Below are 16,390 nucleotides of genomic sequence, written 5' to 3'. Positions count from 1 at the left end.
TGAAATCTGTATGGTCATGCCTAATGGGATCAGGACTCAAATCATGGATTTTCGAATAGATCGGATCACCTAATTTGTCAATGTTGACAAGTTCCAAGTCTAGTTACATTGCTGTATTTCTGAAGTATGTTAGCCTCCTACTCATGCATTCTTATAGTAAGCCCCCACTCATGCATTCTTATGGTGATGCTGCTATGTCATCATCCGTGTTCAGTGTAATTTGTTTCGAGTTTTCAGAGTATTGATTTCTCTTATCAAGGACCACAATTGATTCCACAAATGTAAACGTGGAGCTGTCGATTTATGTACTCCATGACGTGAAATTACGAATCTCACCTGGACTTTCCCCTTTAATGTTTTGCATGTGTGCTCACGAAGACAAGTGTGGAAAACTTGAAGCCATTATGCTCTTCAGATCTTCCACATACCAGTCCTTCATTTGATGATCTTCCCGTACGTCAAGGTGAAGCATGTTGTCTGTCAGCCGCCCATGAGTGCGATTTAATGAGTTTGGAGGCCGCCGAGAATTTTCAGGGGGAGATGATGATGATGCCGTGGTGGTTGCTATTTGTCGCCCTCGTGTGAGATATCTCATGGAGTGCCATTCAACTTGGCACTGCTGCTGCTGCTCACGTCTCTAAGACCCCATTTACAGTGCGGGGCTGGGCTGAGCCGCGGCCGAGCCACGGCCGAGCCCGGCCTCAATTGCGGGGCCGAGCCCTGCAATTCTGTCCATTTACTGTGCCGGGCTCGGCCCGGACTTTTAATTCAAACCTTTCAATATTTTGTCGTAGTGGCGCTCTGCTTGTAAACAAATGCAATTTGGTATTGTCTGGTTTCCAGACCCTTTGCCAACTGGATTCCGTGGTGACGAAGTCGCCGTGCGGCAAAGGCCTTTGCCGAAGGAAAAATCCTTTCCTGGACAAAACCACCCTAAACTACTAGTTTTCGACGTTTAGGGGGTTAATATCCTGAATAGCGAAATAGTACGGGCAGAGGGTCTTGAAGCCAGACTAAATTTGGTACCTCATTTGGCCCAGTTTGCGTTTACACTGAGAAAAGGCCAGGCTTGGCCGCGGCTAAGCCATGGCTGAGACCACCTCCAGAGCGTGGCCAAATGCGCGGCCGATTTTGGCCCCGCATTTGGCCTTTTGCGCGTTTACACTGAAATGAAGGCCGGGCTCTGCCGCAGCCGAGCCCGGCTTTTTCGCTCACTGTAAACGGGGTCTTAGACACGTGGGTCCAAGTGCACCTTAATTCGGTGTCTGGCTTCTTTCAGTCATGATGCGAATGCCATCAAACGTCATCATCCTTGGTTATCCCGCTTCATGTCGATTCTGGTGTGGCCTTGTGGCAAGGCTGACAGGCATTATTCTCCAACCAATCCATACAGAGTATTTCACTTCAATTGCTAATATCTCGGGTATGTGAGAGGGCCTTTTCACACATACCGAGTTGCTTAATTCCACATTTGATTACAAACTTGTTTGCAATTAAGTTTCAAATCACCGTCTGTTCACATGCAGGAAGAAGCTTTGCGGATTCTGTGGTTTTGAATATCAGAACAAGGAGGGGAGGTGTGGCCTCTTTCCAAGTTCCCGTCGATCATTCCTGTAGCCTGTGGAGAACACTGGTTTTCTCTGGAAGTGGTTGAATGGTCACGTAATCTCTGCGCCCGAAAACATGATTGGAGGTCAATCACATTTACACGCTAGTTTCGTTGCTTAATTCTGGCGAAACGTGGTTGAAAAACACCTCAGGACCGGGATTTGAAACTTAATGATTGTAATTGAATGTCACATCACCCTCCGCGATTCCAATTTCCATTCGCACGGCAAACTTGCTCGATTACAAACTTGATATGAGTTTGCTTAATTACACAATTGTTTCAAATTAAGCATTCTTGGTACGTGTGAATGCCTTGATAGTCTTTTGTGTTTGTGTGTGTATCTGTGTGTGTGTGTGTGTGTGTGTGTGTGTGTGTGTGCGTGTGATTACTTCTCAGCTTGCACCAGATAGATATTTTGGAAGGAGCAAAGCCAAACACACAAATATACTGCAGGTAGAGAGAAAAATATGGCTCTCAGCCTGGACAAGAGGCCATTGTCTAGAAATCTATCCTGACCTTGACTCTTTGAAACTTCTGTAGGGAAAATTTTGATGCGATATCATCAAGGGTATTGCCCTTCAGGCGTGCAGTGAAAAGAGTGCCTGGGGGGTGTTAATGGTTATTGTTTCATTCTAGCTTACCACAACATATTACCTGTCAGTTGTTTAACAGCTGGTATAAAACATAATTCCTCTCTTGTGCTTTATGCAAAAATTTTCACACAAGACAAGATATATGTGACAGCAGTGCTCAGTAGCAACAAGGGGGTATGTGGCACCTCCGTGGTGGCAATTGTTGCAGTGCTGTAGCACACATTGACCGTTTTCACACGAGCGGAGAATGTGTCATTTGATTGAGGGTTCTGGTGATACAAATCATAATTCCAATAAAGCATTTTGGCTTTTTGTATGCCAACTACAATCACGGAGGGTATTTTGAATTGAGCGATTCAAAATATGAATATTATGCAAAAATTTCAAATTTCCAGTCATGTGACAATTCGCCTAAATGATGGAACAAAACAGTCCTGTGCACGGATTGACTTCCAAATTTTGTTATGTGCGCCTTAAATGCATGCACTGCATGTGAAGCTGTGCAGCTGTGCTGTATTATGAGTGCGGAAAGCCAGACCTTAATTTTTATATCAACAGATTTTAAAGCAATGTGTATGAATGTTCAATTTGTGCATGAAATCCTTTAAATATACCCACCTCTTCACGAAAGAGAGGATGAACACAAGAAGAAATGCCACCGGCAGTAAAGTTACCGTTACCGCTACTACTGCTTGTGAGTCTGGTTGAACAGCAAAAGGAGAAATTCAAATTTGCCACTCTTATGGCTTTGCGAGCTCCATTCGAGAGTGATTGATAGATACTCAGAAAGAAGCCACACCTCCTTTCTTCACTCTGAAATGCAAAACGGCAGAATCCGTGAAGCCTTCCTTGATCATTTGTACAGACGATGATTTTAATAGCGGAATTGTAATTATACCCCCGCCAAACGAAGTGTGAAGGAGGTATATAGGAATCAGCGGACGGTCGGGCGGTCGGGCGGTCGGTCGGGCGGTCGGTCCGTTGCAAATCTTGCGTCGCGAACTACTTCCTCAGTTTTCAACCGATTCCCATAAAACTGGGCACAGATGTGTGCCTTGGGTTGTAGATGTGCAAGACGTATTTTTCGACAGTACCCAAAAGTACGTTGCCATGGTAACGGCATATTATGGGCAAAAATGGGTACAAATCTTGCGTCGCGAACTCCTCCCACAGTTTTTGATCAATTTTTATGAAATTAGGTACAGATGTTCATCTGAATATGTTAACCCGTTCCATACGGGAACCTGGTGGCCTGTGTATTAAGTCTATGGGGATTTCAGAATCCAGTAGTGAACGGGTTAATGTGCAAGACACATATTTCCGCAGTGGCAAAAAGTGCGTTGCCATGGTAACGGCATGTTATTGGTAAAATATAGGGCAAAATGCTTCATGGCAAAACTGCTTCATCAGTGTTCTTCCAATTTTCATGGAATTCATATTGAATGTTTGTCTTAGGATATAGGTCAGCATGACACATTTCTTGACAGTGACAAAAAGTATGTTGCCATGGTAACAGCTCACATATTATGAGCCAAAATGATGGAAAATTTTGTGTTGCAAACTACTTCCTCAGTTTTTGCCCAATTTCTATGAAACTTGGTACAGATGTGTGCCTTTGGTTGTAGATGTGCAAGACGCATTTTTTGACAGTACCCGAAAGTACGTTGCCATGGTAACGGCATATTAATGGCAGAAGATCAAGGAAAGATCTTGCGGATTTAACTACTTCCTCAGTTTTTTGACCAAAGCTTATGAAATGTTGTTTTGACCAAAGCTTATGAAATGTTGTTTGGCGGGGGTATAACCAGTCGCTGTAGCGACATTTCTAGTTCAGCATTCCAGTTATTAAATTTCTCTGCTCGTGTGAAAATGGTCTTACCTTGCTTTCACTCATACCGAGAGTGCTTAATATTGAATGCTGAGTTACAAACACGATTGCAATCACAATTTGAATCATTGTTCATTCATACAACTGAGGAAGGCTTCGCAAATTCTTCAGTTTTGAATTTCAGATTGAGAAGGGATGGTTTGTCTTCTTTCCAAATTTCCATCAATCACTCTTGAGCTGTAAGTAGCGCGCGCTTTGATTGCAGTGCAAGTGTTTGAGGAGCACGGTCTTTCTGCGGAAGTGTTTGAAAGGTCACTGAAAGCTCCGCCCCCAAAAACACAATTTTGTTTCGCTGCTTAATTTTGGTGAAACGTGATTGGAAAACGCTTCTGCATCATCATTTGAAACATGACTGGAATTTGTATGTCAAATCACCCTCCGCGATTCCAATTTGCATTTACACAGCAGGAATGCTTTCAAATTTGAAAAACGATTCTAGTGTCATGTCGTTGCAATCGTGTTTCAAGTTCATCACTCGGTACGTGTGAAAGCTAGGCAAATCTCTCTCATCATGGGTCACATGATTTGCTCAAATGAAAAATGTGCACCTTCAACATATTGGCATGTGTTTCTGGCTTGTGTCACACACAATACTTGGTCATTAAACTGTCCCCCTACGCAATAAAAAAACAAACAAAGATCATCGTGAATTTATTGTATAAAGTAATACCCATATTATACAGTCATAAAATTCATCAAGTTTCCATTGACCTCAAAAGCAGTTCAAGAGCACATCTTGCACACACAATCAACTTGTGCAGTGATGGCCGCCCAGTACCAGTTAGCTATTCAAATTTCTAGAAATCATGTAGTGTTTATCAAGAGCACATTTGAACTTCGATCCTGGAAGTCTCAGAAACCCCTTGTTGTTGTTGTTTTTTGCTCTATCTTTTTACTATTGTTACTGTTTATTTTTTCATGTTTTGTTTTAAAAAGCAAAGTAAAAAGTTCTCTGTCAGTTGAGCCTTTTGTTGCTCATTAATGTACGTAAAACTGTTTGTTTTGGTCGCAGCACTTGAAAAGGTTCTTAACCTGTTCTTTCCGAGAACCGGGTATACAAGGTTCCTGTATTATAGCATCAACTCACGGGTGAACCGGTGAACTGACATCATATGGTATAAAATTTGACGGACTGTCTACACAAGCCGCGCTACCCTGACTGGGACACAGAGGAGAGATGGGGGGGGGGGGGGGGGTGGGGCAAGGGAAGAGCGATTCCCATTCATACACCTGTTTACAGCCCCTAAGGTGTCAATATTTTTCGCCTCTGTTTTCCCATCTATTGTTGCACCGATGTTTCGACATTGTTGGGCAAACAAATGTTCCATTCTTGGCGGCGCTGCAAAATTTTTCACATACTTGAGCATGCATTTTCTTATTTTTCTTGTACTTTTTCACAAAATACAAGAGGGGACATCTTTATGACAAATGCAAATGGGCGGACTCTCTTTGAATTAAAGTGTGATATCAGCATGTAATAATGATGATGGATTTTGTGTGGAGACACTTTGTTCACTGCTTGTGATGCAACATTATGATGGTCTTATCATATGTGATCCACCACAAGAAAAGGATCCTAAAGTCGCTGACGGCTGAGCCGAGAAAATCGAGTTTGAAGTCAGATCATCACAATTGGTCGAAACGATTGGATTTTTGCTTTTGGTAGAATTTTGTAGTCTAATGTATCATCATCTATCATCTGCCGAAATTTTGAAGCTAAATGATCAAAGGAAAGGCAAGAAATTAGCGTTTTTCTGAGCCACGATTTTACGACTTTCAACGGAACAGAAACATGTCCGAAGATTTGGATTTAGCGCTGCAGCTAGACTCCGCCCATTGCAACGAGGGAGTGATGTTATTGGTCAGTGCGTGGCATCCTTGTTACTGATTGGTTGTGTGTAGACCACTGGTGCTAAGCTTGAATGAACATCGCGGAGGTTGCTATGAGCAGACCTTCCATTGTCAAGAGGTGAAAACTGTCTTGCCTCCCCTTGATCATGATAGCGTCAAAAGGAAAACTTTGAAGGCGGTTTTTTCGAAACGCTGATTTCCTAAACCACACGACATGCGCTAATAAGTTCATCAATATCTCCATATCCGAGCAATTTTAGGAGTTGTGTTACATTTCTGCAAAAGTAGTACTGTTTACATAGCAGCTCAATTATTCAATCAATTACTGGAAGCCACGAGAACATGTACAAGGTTAGCACAATTTCTGAAGGATATCGATTCTGTTTTCTTACTTGATTTATGAGTTTTTCTATTTCTGAGTAATATCTTCTTTTTTTTTAATCACTTCCTTTCCGAGATTTTTTTCTTCTTCTTACTGCATTCTACTGTCTGACTGTTTTGTAAAGAGTGTTGTGTATATATGTATTTTTTTTTCATCTTTTTGTTTCGTTATACCGATTATTGTCTATGTATTATTCTATATGTTGATTGTACCACATTATGTTTTTTGTACAGAGTATATCATACGGACTTGCTGAAAAACAGCCTAACGGCTGAGTGCAAGTATTTTTTACCCGTGTTTAAATAAAACAAACAAACAAACAAACAAACATAACATATGAAAATGAAGTGGAAAAGTAAGGGAATAAATTCATGTCATTTTCAGAAAACTGTCCTCCCCTGACTTTCGGATCCTTTTGTTGTAGCGGGTCACATGCATACAGAGGTGCCAAACGCCCACCGTGAGCTTTGTGCATTTCGAGTCAGTGTAGATACGCTGACATGTGCGCTGCATTGCCTTAACAGGCTCGCTACTGGTAAATCTCACAGTCACAGCCCATACTGCGTGCTTCCCATTCCCCTAGTCTTACCAGGATTGCGACCTCGGAAGTGCAGCGCAACTTTCCGACTCACAGCCTTTTAAAAAGAAAAGAACAAAAAAAAAATATTGCACAGAGGACATGGATGTTGAGTCTTAGCCATTCCAACAAAATTCCATCTAATAAGGACGGAAATGAGAAGCCAAGTTAGCAATGATGGAAATGATTCTTGATGGAAATTGGGAAAGCCGGTGGTAAGCTGTGTTGATCTGGTCGTTTTAAACTCCACGAGCACCCATCTAGTTGCAATGGAGTTGTGCATTTGGGCTAGTAAGCGCCGTAACGAGTTTCTGAATTGTCGTTACTGGGGGACCAAATGTTTGGAGTCGTTACTGGGGGACTGAATATTCAGAGTCTTCTTTCTCTGTGGCATAAAAATCTTGATCCGTTTAAAAGTGCTGTGTCTATAATGTGTACATGAGAACTTACGTTTTGACTTCTGTATTTAAACAGTATCAATATTTAGAATGTATTTCAGCTTATTGGACATCTACTGAACATATATGTAGGATTAACCAGTCCATGTTTATTGTTTGTTTTTTATCCTCCAAACCTAATTAGCTATTTAATATAGATATGATCCCAGTGATATATTTTTTGTCTTGAGCTCTCTGTCTCTCCTTTACTGGTCATTGCCTCTTTGTATTCTGTCCGTATGATGCTGGTCAAGGGAGCGGTCATAGCCTCATAGGTTAAAGGCATAATTTTCCATTTGCAGATGAAACAAAAACCCAGCTTTAGTGCTTCAAAATAGTTCTAAAATGTAAGTTCAGGTAGAAACAGCCAATGTAAAAATTCGAATCGGTATAATTATTGTTAAGTATAGTTAAATATACAAAATGTGAACAATAGTTCTAATAAGAATGTTTCTAAACCAAACCGTCTACAGTTATGGTTTATTGAGAAAAAAAAAAGGCGATATCTCATTATGTCTTAGGCTTTATGGCAAAATCTTTACATGGTAGGATACCTTGTGATACAGGCGACCTACACATTGTACATTGTATGCATCGAATGTGATATATCCAACATTTTTGAAATCATTGCCCCCAATGGTAAACAGTACCTTTAATGCTCAAGTTGCTGATCCAGTCCAGGGGCAGCATCACTTGGTTTGACAAGTTCTACATGCCCTCTTGGAAGCTTCCAAAGGTAGCAGTCTTCCATGATGTGACGCAGAGTTTGGTGCGGATGGCCGCAGTCACCATGCCAGACTATTCAAGAATCCTCATTTCTGTAGACCATTTATGTGGAATGTAACCAGTAATATTCATTGATCAATGTAATAGAAATGTATGATAACAATTCTAGAAACATTTTAGCAACAATTCAAGAATATTGATATGTTCTGCAACATTCAAAATACATGCTTGCAGACACCCTCCCCTCCCCCCCCCCCCCCCCCAAACACAAACACACATAGACAGTAGTGTTAGAATGATCCTTATTCAGATAAGGTTTTCTTCTGGCGTTCTTGGTATCATTAGTCTGGATTAGTTCTAGTCATGACAGCATGATTTCTTTCTGTAATAAAGCTTTTGTATGCCTGAGCTGTTATTGGTTTTGTCACCTGTTTAAAGTATGATGTGGCTGCTCCATCAGCAGAGGTTGGCAACATTTAGAATTGATCCACCGCATCATTGATTGGTATCTCTAGATTTAATATAATGAGACTGGGACAACATTCGCACACAGATATGCAGCAAGTGAAGATGATCGATTGGGATGCTAACCCATGTTTAAAGTTGGAATACAACTATATTCACATTTAGTCTTTAACAAGAAGTTCACGACACAAAGCTGCTTTGCATTAAACCTTTAAAGCGTGAAAGCAAGGTAATCATCTCGACTTGGCCCCCCCCCCCTTTCCAAAACTAAAAAGGACAGAAAAAGAAAAGAAGACAGATATATTCGGGGGAATCATTTCCAAATTTGCCAGGCCGAAAATTCGCAAAACTTTATCTACTCCCGTCCATTGTGCTGGCAAGCTCAAGGTTAATGCGTTGTCACATTTTTAATATGTCGTGAAAGGCGCATGCTGCCATCTGATCAGCGTTCCCCGCGATCATTATCGCAGCCCTCAAAAGTCATCGTGGACCCGTGCTGAATTGTGATCAGTCTTGGAGGGAGATAATAGTGCATCCCTGCGGGCAGTATTCCCGCACAATTCCACCGTTCCATGATTGATGAACGAGTGCACGCACAATGTAAACCCAGCAAAATGCCCCCAAAAGAAGACTCCTACTATTTTCTGCAACAACTAATGGGGGGATTTAGACTCTTTGTGTCTGCGTTTGTGTGTGTGTTCAACAGAAACCTTCAAAGAAACTGGAATGATGATGACTAACTGTATATCTCACAGTGTGAGCCGCACTCGTCCACAAAATTTCACGACAGGGAAATCAAATCTTCATTTTGCTTTTAAAGAATTAACAAAATCTCGCCAAGATACCAGGCCACTTTGGGGAAATGTAAATGGAGGTAGATATTCTGTTAGGAAGGATGTGTACTTCACAGCAAATCAGCCTTGATTTTTGTTTTCTTTAGTCGAATCTTTGAAGAAGAATTAAAGAAAAAAAGGGTGATTTCCAGATAATATGAAAAGTTGTGACATTTTCATACATACTCATCTCACAGGAATGACCATGGGGACAGTGTTGTGATCATCCAACCTGGACTGGTCATCTGTTGTACATATCGTGTGTGATGGACAATTGACTGTCTGATATTGTGTGTGTTGTTTCAACTATCCAAATTTTTTTTTTTCAGATTCTCTCATTTTTTTTTTCTGCTGTATTTTGGTCACAAACGAGATTCCACAAAATTGCTTTTTTCCCCCCCTCCTCTAAGATTAGAGAGAATAAAAACAGGTATGTTGCTATGACTACGGGACTCTCAAACTGCTTTGCAGACTCATTGACATGGGAGGGGGGTAAAGGGAGGTGGTTCTACTCAACCCTCCCCCCCCCCCCCCCAAGGTTCTGCTCAGATGAATCTGGCTGTCCTAAAATCAAGAGACTGGTTTCACCATCCCAAAATTGCATGTGTTTTCTGAGTCTATGCTAAAACATATACTGTATTATTTATATTTGAATTCAAAAGAGTGAATTTCATGCCTCCTATTAAGGTGCATTATATTGAGTATTTCCCCCTCATCAAAGCCACAAATAATCAGTTTTTACACGCTGGTATCACTTTAAATAGATAATTTACCCCATATTCATATTAGAGCGTTTGGTACAACTGAGGAATGGTTCTCAGACTTTTCCATTCTGCTTTACAGGAGAGAGACATTTAGCAACAACTCAACTCAGCATATGGTGTATTTTTCCATAGAAAAAACAAACAAACAAACAAATAAAACAAAAGTAAGCTATCATCTTGTTTTTTTGAATGATAAAATCAGCAGAACAGGTTGTAGTCCTCGGAAAGAGATGGAGGGGTAACCGGCCCTATCAAAGACAGAAAAAGATTGAAGAGAAAGATTCAACAAATCCGGTGCATGCGCTTCGCCCCCTGATTATCATCATTGTTCCCTCTTGTCATCGTTGTTAACATCAAGAGCAGTGCATTATGGAATGCTAATCCTCCTTTCGCAAAAGGGGAGGCACGGAGTTGCCCCTGGGTCACATTTCTAAGCTGGCGTTGTGAGGGGAAGATTACCATGTTTGTTTTGATACCGATCTATCGATCGTTTATTAGACGTCAATTTAGCGGTGATTATAACCCGCCATAATCTGATGGTCCCAGTGTATGATATTTCTGAGATACATGAAAGATTTATGGCGCAATTCCCAATCTGCCAGTTCATACCTGATGATGCATCTTTGACTGAAATCAGATTATCAAGCCGAGCATGAAAGCATGCATTGAGGGTCCTGGCGAATTGGTGGGGGGGGGGGGGGGGGGGGACATCAATATATTGACAGTTTGGAAGAAGGCGCAGAAGTAATCCCCAAACGATTTCCATCTTTCCTCCGCTGCAGTGATCGGGAGACAAAGGATGCACCTAAATTGTGCTCATCCTTCATCCTTTAAATGGATGTACCTCCTGGTCTGTGTTCCCAGGTGATGCTACAAGGTCGACGCCCTCAAAGATATTCCTCCCACGAACAGACGGATCGAGATAACTCCAGTGCCATCAGTGGACAATGGATTATCACTTTCCAAACGTCATCACATCAGAAAATCTTCAAATGGCGTTCTCAAAAATTATCGGCGGACACTGTTATCTCAATCTTTCCATCCTCTCTTCTATAGAATGATATTTTTCAAAATAGTTGTTTCATCAAATTGTTTTTTTATCCATCGATGGGATTGATTTCATATTGTGTGGCATTTTAGTCCCTTCTGGATCTTATGATTTAAAGATGTTGTCTCATCTTGTGTTACCATGTACAGTTTGTTTAGGGCTATGACGTATCCCTCAGATACAATTGTGTACATACATTGTATCAGGGCATCACAAAGAATTTTTTTTACCACTTGCCTCAATGGGCTTTTTTTTTTTTTGCAATTTGAGGTGTCCTTTGTATATTAGTTATTACATTCAGCAAACAAGCACTAATTCGTTCTTCTTGTCCAAAAGTGAGCTTCGGTTGCCCTGTGTGTATATGTGTTTTAATGAGTATCTGACATTGCACTTGAGAAAATCCAAGCTCCAGATTCTGAAAATATTGCACTATTTCGAAACATTGAGCTGATGTGAAAACACCTACTATGAATTACATAGTTTATTTATCAAATACATCAAAGTTATGTATCCTCTTAAACTGTTTTTTCGAGATCCAAGAATCTTAGCTTGTTTGATGAAGTTACAGAGGCTGCTCCTCAGTACTGTTTGAGACTCCGTCGACCCATTTGTTGCAAATCAAAGAGCATTACATGCAAGGTCACATTTTATCAGCAGGTTAGGGGTCAGGAGTAATTAGGTATTAATGCTTCAGGGGCAGGCTGGTATGACCTTATTCCTACTCAGAAAATGTTAATTATCCCCGTTGGAAAAAAAAAAGTGATTATAATGAAGGCTATCAATCTCACCAAATACATGAGGATTTTGAGGCCAACTGGAGGTCAATTCCATAGATCTGTAAGCCAGCATTTGTAAGGTGTCACTTGCATTCCATTCATGATGCATGTGGGTCAAAACTGCAGGAGGGGGGGGGGGAGGGGGCAAAGGCAACCAAAAAAAAAAAACAGAAACAAAACAAAACAGGAAAAAAACAATCTGTCAAAGAAAATGTGTCAAATTGGCGACAATCACTAATAATCGTTGGAAGGCGGTTGTCACAAGGTGTTTAGTAGAGATTATGAACAGAAATTATATTGCGGTGACCCTGGTTTTTAATACCGAGATTTCGGTGAACGATGATCTGGTGGCCGCACCCCTCCTTTAAAGCCAAGCTCCCTCTGGGTCTTTGGTTTTTGGTGGTCGAGGCGGGTACAAAGGGGTCTGGAACTGGGCTTTTCAACCAACCTGGGAATATCCAATGGTAAAAACCACTTCTCTGCAAAATATTGACAAAAGATATTCCCCCCTTCTCTCTATGACAAATGTGCAGCCACTTTTTCCCCCTCCTTTTCTTTCTTCTTTTCTCCAAATTTTTGTTTGCCAAGCATTGCCTGAAGAATAACATTGATTAATTGCATTTCTGGGACAACCAATCTTTTAGCAGTTTGTGTGAAGGGATCTGAACTTCTCTCTTTCTATTGTCCATTACCATTTTTATTTTGCTTTGTATCATATAATTCTTATTCCATTTTCTGTTGGTGGTTGTAGGCTAGTGTTGAAATGGGAAAGACTGTTTTTCTAATAGATTTCTTATAGGATACAATGAAATGAACGTGCCATGCTCTTGGTGTATCAAAAAGGGGGGGGGGGATGGGGATGAGGTTCTTTCTTTTTTCTCTCATTCTTTATCCCTTCTCCAATTTTTCTCTCGCTTTCATAGTGCTGCGGGCTACAGTTGCTGTTCCGCAAACAGAATTTGGTGCAGGGGCTGGAGCAAAGGGACCCCCCTTTCCTTTCTGCGATTTCTGCGATCGACACGGCAATTTGGTGTGTGAAGAGAACTGATTTCGCCTCCTTTTGTGGGCATGCGAGGCAGAAAATGCTTTGTTGTGTCTCTCCACAATTACACTTTATTTTGGCAGTCCTCGCTCTGATCCATCCTTCTTTCTTTGCAGGTTAATTGCACATAAATCATCGCGGATGTTCGATTCGTGCGGCATCTTCCTGTTCTTCATCTTTTCTTTTCGGGCGTGTGTATGCGGAGGAGGGAACGGCGTGTGCAGCCAACCAGCGTAGCAATAGCATCGAGACGAGAGGGAGATGGTAGTTCGCAAAACGTCAAGCGCAATAATCGTGCCCTGACAAGATCGCCAAAAGAGGGCCGGGAAAAACGATACCAAAGCCACTTTACTCTCATTAACTCCTGCTCCCTATGCATGCATCTCACGATCCCGTAGTCTGCACTCCCTTTTCATTTCGGAATCGTATCTTCATCTGGATCCGACCATCCGCTGGAATTCCCTCTCAATCGGATGTTCTAACTCTGCTGTGCTCACTGAGGAAGTTGGATTTATTTGTAATTTCATTTCATTTTGTTTTTTTTCCAATGGAGTGCTAATTTGAGCGGACCGTGTTTTGCCGTATTTGCAAAGCGAAATCTGTGACGATCTCATCCGACCTCTGTGCCGAACCATACAACGGAATTGATTTCTTTGATTGTCTGTGACACTATCGGAGTACTTTTGCTGCGGAACCACCTTGCAAATCTTGATACAGACGACAAGTGAGTACTACTCTTCCTTCTCTTTTCTTTTCTTTTTATTGATCACTCGTGTTTTATTTAGTCAAACATTCTAGTGTATTCTTGCGCAAATGTTTGTCTGGAGTCAACACAGGAAAAGCTTGAAAAACTGCTCTCATCACTAGCAGCGGTCAACACTCGACAAAAAACAACCAAAAAAATTACCGAAAAACCTTGAGCCCACCGAAGCGTCTGTGTGTGCTTGCCCTGTTTCTTACTGCTGTCTGATGTCGTCCAAAGAAGGTAGCGTGGGTAGACATATAAACTCTAGGAGGAGCTCACCAACAGGTCACTGCACTGGTATGGCAAGAGACGGGATTGATTGAGAGAGAGAGAATGCAGGGGTAAAACTCCCTGCACAAATGTTGATTTTCGCTCGGGCAAATATGATGATTTCTTGCTCAAGTATTTGCCCAGATATTGAGCTAGCATTGTACGTGAAGAGAACGGATGCAAACTTCTCCCCCCCCCCCCAACTCCATGCTTTCATTGGCCATTTTGATTAGTTTTGTGTGTGATCACAGGACAGAAAGGAGAAGAGTAGGTAGAGTATTCTTTGGCTGTCATGTTTATATTGTTCTGTCCACGTAGCGCTCATCCAAACATACAGTTGTACACTCCCTTTTCTATAGCCCCACATTTCATTTTAGTTGACCTAATAGTGTGTGTGTGTGTATATGCAAGAGAAGAGATAGAAGCGGGGCGGGGGGGGGGGGGATTGAGTTCCGTTATTATTGCAAATTTGACATTATTAGAATGTAGAGGTGCACTGTTGAAAGAAATTGAAGACATTCACTACCTTCCTTTTCAATGAATAATTCTGTGTGTCAACCCAAATTTAAAGTGCCGGCAGATGGCCGGCATTTGGAAATGCAGGTCCAGCAAATATTTTGACACTCGAAAAAAATTGCTAGCAATTACAAAAGCAGTTCAAGAAAGGAATCCACCCTTTGCTTGTGAAGTAAAGCATGTAGAACTAAGCAAGGCAAAGTTAACATTAAAGATACTGTTTGGTAATGTTGTTAATCAGTCTCAGAAATTATCTTACTCTGCTGACAAAGCTAGCTGTATGATGATGTTCAAAAAGCATGAAAACAAATTCCTGCACACAAAAATTTTGAGAATCATACTCTTGAACTTGATTTGAGCCATGAACTGCATTTATTCCAACAGTACTGTCTATGAAAATTATTGAGTTTGGCTAATCTGGTCACTCACAAGTTTCTTTCCCCCCCCCCCCCCTCCCCAACTATTTAGCATTAAAGTGTGTATCTCATTGGCTTGAAGACTAGGTGGCAACCTGGGCCCCATTTCATAAAACGTTGATATGACAGCAACTCTTGCTGGAATAGCAATTGTCATGGTAACAACAAGGAATCCAGCTTCCTGATTGGCTGTTGCTATTGGAAGTTGTCATTCCAGCAAGAGATGCTATCCTAACCTCTTTTATGAAATGGGGCCCTGGTGGCAACTCCAGTCTCGCTGGTCATGAATTGATCATGAAGACATCTCTACTTTGTCTCCTAGAGACATCTCCACTTTGTCTCCTAGAGACTAGCCTGGTCTCTGGGGAGTCGCAAGAGATTTGAACATGTTATTAATTTTTTAAAAAAAGAATTTTTCCAGTCTCCAACTGATGTCGGGGATGTCTCTGCGACGTCTCCCTATTTGTGGCCAAGTCGCAAAGACTGATGTTGTCCTGAGGTCTACGAGACTTTTCCCTGACCTTGCAGATGCCCATTGGTGACCTACTGGAGACACCGCAGAGACATCTCTGTGACTGAGAAGGTGTCTCAGAGATGTTGTGCCGATGTCTCTGTGACTACTGGGCGAATACATTGTAACCTTTTTTTGAGATGTTTGGGACGTTGCTCTCGAGTTGCCTTCTATGTTAGGTGAGAGCTCAAGCCATTTCGTGGTCTTTCCAATTGCATGAGTTGCGGTGACTGATCAGTGGCGGCAGTCATGGCAAAGCCTCCTCTAGTGAGCTAGGCCCTTTGCTGTCAACTCTGAATTTTCCACACCTTCATATTTGCACTTTTACAGAGACTGTATGGTAGCATGTGTAACCATGCAGCTCAGAATTATCAAATGGGCAGCAATATTCAACAGTACAGTGAATAATTAGAATAAAAATTAAAAACTTGAGAAAAAAACCTGTTGGAAGGGAATCTGGACCAAAAAAGGTTTTGTCAGAATGTTGCCTGTTTGTGCATGTGTGTGTGAACGCATTTGCGAGGTAGGGTCAAGTGTGTACATGTATGTGTGTTAGTGAGTGAGTGTGTGTATTGTGGGAGGGGCGGTTTGTCTAGTAAGGGGTGTTTGATAACAGAAAAAAAAAGGGGTGGGTCATCCTATAATGCATTGGAGGCCTTTGATATCTAACAAAAAATGGACAGCCTCTTTTTATGAATGACAGTCAATATTTGCATTCTAATTCTGTCCTCTTTCCCCTGTGCTTGACCCATATGTTCTACATCACTCTCCATCTCTCCATCTAGCTATATCCAAGGGTCACTACTCTTTAAAGGGACTGTACAGTACTGGTTGAGGTAGGGATTCATGTTTTGAACATTCCTAAGTGAGATAATGAAAAGCCTCTTATGAAATATGCAAGAGCATGTAATTTTAAGAAGGATTCAACGTTTATTTGATGA

General features: G+C 41.5%; 1 long non-coding RNA gene across 1 annotated transcript in view; it reads left to right on the top strand.

Annotated features, from left to right (window-relative positions):
• Positions 1-14,038, top strand: part of LOC139714388 (uncharacterized) — an 80,429-nt gene extending 66,391 nt beyond the window's left edge. The window contains exon 3 of the long non-coding RNA XR_011709693.1: positions 13,108-14,038. This is a non-coding gene — a long non-coding RNA (uncharacterized lncRNA). The remainder of the gene's footprint in view (positions 1-13,107) is intronic.
• The last annotated feature ends 2,352 nt before the right edge of the window (positions 14,039-16,390 follow it).

Source organism: Diadema antillarum, unplaced genomic scaffold, assembly GCF_040938485.1.
Source record: "Diadema antillarum isolate AM-2024a unplaced genomic scaffold, OU_Dant_1.0 seq00002262_RagTag, whole genome shotgun sequence".
In the NCBI taxonomy this organism is placed as follows: domain Eukaryota; kingdom Metazoa; phylum Echinodermata; class Echinoidea; order Diadematoida; family Diadematidae; genus Diadema; species Diadema antillarum.
Note: the sequence above shows the minus strand (reverse complement) of the source record. Positions and strands in the feature narration are given on the sequence as shown.